Source organism: Rhipicephalus sanguineus, chromosome 1 (genome assembly GCF_013339695.2).
Source record: "Rhipicephalus sanguineus isolate Rsan-2018 chromosome 1, BIME_Rsan_1.4, whole genome shotgun sequence".
Lineage (NCBI taxonomy): Eukaryota > Metazoa > Arthropoda > Arachnida > Ixodida > Ixodidae > Rhipicephalus > Rhipicephalus sanguineus.
This window is the reverse complement of record NC_051176.1, coordinates 4769153-4772912: the sequence shown is the minus strand read 5'-3', so window position 1 is coordinate 4772912 and position 3760 is coordinate 4769153. Positions and strand designations below refer to the sequence as shown.

The 3760-nt window shown below is 42.7% G+C and overlaps 1 long non-coding RNA gene across 1 annotated transcript; it reads right to left on the bottom strand.

The window, feature by feature from the left end:
- Positions 1-1800: 1800 nt before the first annotated feature.
- Positions 1801-2920, bottom strand: LOC125757672 (uncharacterized). Its single transcript, XR_007415425.1, has 2 exons — positions 2599-2920; positions 1801-2514 (listed from the first exon to the last, which is right to left on the bottom strand). It is a non-coding gene; the product is annotated as an uncharacterized LOC125757672 (long non-coding RNA).
- Between the last annotated feature and the right edge of the window lie 840 nt (positions 2921-3760).

The window sequence follows — 3760 nt, the reverse complement described above, 5'->3', positions numbered from 1 at the left end:
TCAGCGACGGCATGCACTCCTACCCCATTTGAGTCCAGTAGTCTGAAGGACTCTCCGCTTTTGCTGGACCGTTTACGTACATACTTCCAAAACTCAGCCGGCCTGTCAGAGGCGCTTTTTTCTAAGAATTCAATATACGAACTATGATCCCGTTTATATAGGCGTTTAGAGAGAGTTCGAAGGAAGCTGAACTCTTCCTTCCACTCGCTGGATGGAGAACATTTAGATTTCCTGTGTGCGTGATCTTTATGCTTCAGAATAATAATAATAATATTAATAATAATAATAACAATAATAACAACAATAATAATAATAATAATAATAATAATAATAATAATAATAATAATAATAATAATAATAATAATAATCTAAGCATTCAAAAAGAAAGAAACTGATCTAAATCGATTCTGACTCTGTCCTTGTGGCTTGAAATGAAACTGCATTGCATTACTGTAATGAATGTAGTGCAGAAACCGCATGCACAAGTATGTATTATCAACACAGGAAGACAGAACCAGGTTAAGCTTTGAAAATAAGGCTTTATTAAAATGCTGGTTTGGTTCCTCCATAGCTTTGGGAAATCAATGTCATTTAACACCTCTACAATCAGTAATACAATATCTGAAATGAGAAATCATAAGTGAGAATTTGGCAGGTCAGCACATTCACCAATCGAACACTTTTCATTCCAGTCAATTATTAATTACAGCAGCAGTTGTGTCAGATAGAGCAGATGAGACATATGAGTGACTTAAATTTTATATTTAGTGGCAACCTCGGTCCAGTGCCAACATCAGCGCATAGTACTTTTCATATTTGTTGAGGCACGTGGTCATCATTGGCAATAATAATAATAATTTCTGGAGTTTTACGTGCCAAAACCACAATATGATGAGGCACGCTGTAGTCGAGGGCTCCGGAAATTTTGACCATCTGGTGTTCTATAGACCATCTGGTGTTCCTTAACGCGCACTGCCATCGTACGTACACAGGCTTCTACCATTTCGCCTCCATCAAAATGTGACCGCCGCGGCCGAGATCGATCCATTACTTTTGGCTCGGCACTGTTGTGGCCGCCTCCAGCTTTGCAATGCTTTGCACTATGTGCAATGCCCGACTCGTTTCAGTTACTGTTTTAGGTGGGCTCTCATAGTCGTTATTGTCACTGCTTGACAATGTGTTAGCAATGACCACACAGTGAATGTGCTCGCACACTTTCAAGTGTATCAGGTGCGCACACACTGCACATTCATTGCATCGCAAGGGACAGCAAGCAGCATCCCCGACTTTTGTCACTGTATAAGAGTGCCTTTTAGTAGACTGAGATGGTACAGTCCACGTGCCGTCTTCGTTTAATTTGGCACAACCTGCCATTTCAGTGCCAGATTTGTGGTACCTTTCAACTGCACTCAAGTTCTTTCCCTTTGCTCCTTTGATCATCTGGATTGCCCTCTTCATAAAAAAATGATATGTCAAGTCCACGAGGGCAGAAATTAGTTTATCAACACGCTTATTCTTCTTTCCCTTCAGCATGCTGTGCTTCAACGTCCTGTGCATGCTCTCAAGGTGCATGTTGGTGTTGATACCTGCCCTCGTCCTAAAGCAGTAGGACCATACTCTTGTGGTCTAACTGCATAGTTTTCTTTGAAGTACTTCAGAAAATCCCTCAGTTTTTCTTCCTGAGTGTCAAGGAATGATTGAAGATACTTATCAAATTCTTGTTGGTCAAGGTACTCTAAAAGGAGTCGCACGTAGTGGCACACGTCTGGCCTCAGTTGTTTTTCTACACACTCATGTATCTTCTGCCAATTCCTATCCACATGCCAGGCGCAGAGAAGTTTCTGCTGAAGGACATCCATTACTGACGACGATGCCTTGTAAAATTGTGAGGCGTCATCAGACATAAATGTCTTAGCAGCCACTTCTTTGTTGATGGCACACTCAAGAGACCTGAAAAAAGCTGCCAAGTTTTCCTCATTCATCCTGTTGCAGATGAAATAGGCTATAGGTATACCTGATCCCACTTCATCTAGCACTAGAAGAGTGGTCAGCTCAAACTGGTACCCTGTAGTTCCATGTGTTGAGTCAAGACACACAGTGCCCGTGCCCAATTCTTCTAACAGCTCTTTTTGTGGCTCTGTCATCAAAACCAGGGCAAAATCTGTGGCACCAAAAGTACCAGTTGGGTCCACTGCACCCTGTGCCTTATACAGACGGACAAGTGTTTCACCTTTGTCTTACATTGCTTTCGCCCACATATCGGCACTGACAGCATCATTGGTGTGACACTGTTCAGGAGCAGCAATGTGAAACTGCCGTTTGATGTTAGGCAGAGTTACGCGCTCTTCCAAATGTGCTGGCCTTAGCTTGCTAGCAACAGATGTTCTTATATTTTTCAATACGGTTTTCATGGGCACACCGCGCTCCAGGCGCTCCGCTATGTTGGCCTTTTCTTCGTCAGTCATCCTCAAGTGCTGAATTTCTGCTTGATGGCCGTAGTGCTTTCTTTGGTACCTAACATTTATGGCGACATCTTCAGCTGCTGGACTCTGAGGTTCTCCTGCTTCGTCACAGTAAGAAATGAAAGACATATCTTACCGGACTTGCAGGTCCCCCGATTTTTCTCTCGATGTTTACCATGACCTTCTTTTGGTCTAGCCACTCCTGATCTATTACAGTAGTAGTGGGTCCTTGTTTGCCCACTGGCTAGCTTTTTGGGAGCCGTGCGACGTACAAACCAACAGTTCGCGTTGGCCTCTTCCTGAGCTTTCCATTCACTGAATTGTGTAATACAAATAAAACACAGTATTACATAGAAAAATTAAACCAAAGTAATGGAAATGAGTTTTGCGGAATCCTGCAAGGTGGCGGGAGTGGATTCAAGAAAAGGAAAACAGACAACCACCCATTTTTAGCACAAAGCCACAAGGAAATCTACGCGGATTTTTCAGAAAGAAAGCCTCTTAGTTGGCAAAAAAAATTTATCCTGGTCCGTGCTTTACTTTGTGTCCCTGAGCATCGAGTTGTCAATGAATTCATTTTCACGCTGCCATCTGCTAGCTTCCTAGTTAGCGCAGATGAGAGTGACCGCCCCGGAAAGGCATTGGTCCCAAGTTCCAACTCGGACCAAGACAAATTTTTTGGCAACTAAGAGGCTTTCTTTCTGAGAAATTCGTATGAATTTCCTCGCGGCCATCTCGGTAGTTTGACACACCAAAATTAGTATTGCAGGACGCGATTGTATGACGAACATAAACTACAGGTGTTAACGTGAAAATATTGATATGGATGTCATGACATAAGTGCGTGACGAACATAATGACATGTCCTGCATTGTACTTACTAGAGTATACGTTTGCCTGGAATGGTATTAACAGATTGTACACTCATGCGTGCATGACAAAGAAACTAAATGCCCTGACATGGATGGCTTCATTTGCCCAAAGACATACAAGGCGATGTATACATCCCTTTGCTGGCTGCTTCGCATTACATCGATTCCTACAGCGCATGGGATCTGTCGGAATTATTCTCTTAATAGCGCATCCATGAGCTCGGTCAGCAACTTCTCTGGTATGGTATTAAAGGGGACCTGCGACACAAATTAAGCGGGTAGTTTTCACCACTTCCTGTCAAACTGCATTGCACAGATATCGTTGCGCGAGAGGCAACACCAAAAACAAAGCAGTTATAGTTTTATTTCAACGGAGAAACCATATTGTTTTCGAAATACAGCGACACACAGTGGCTATATTCATGA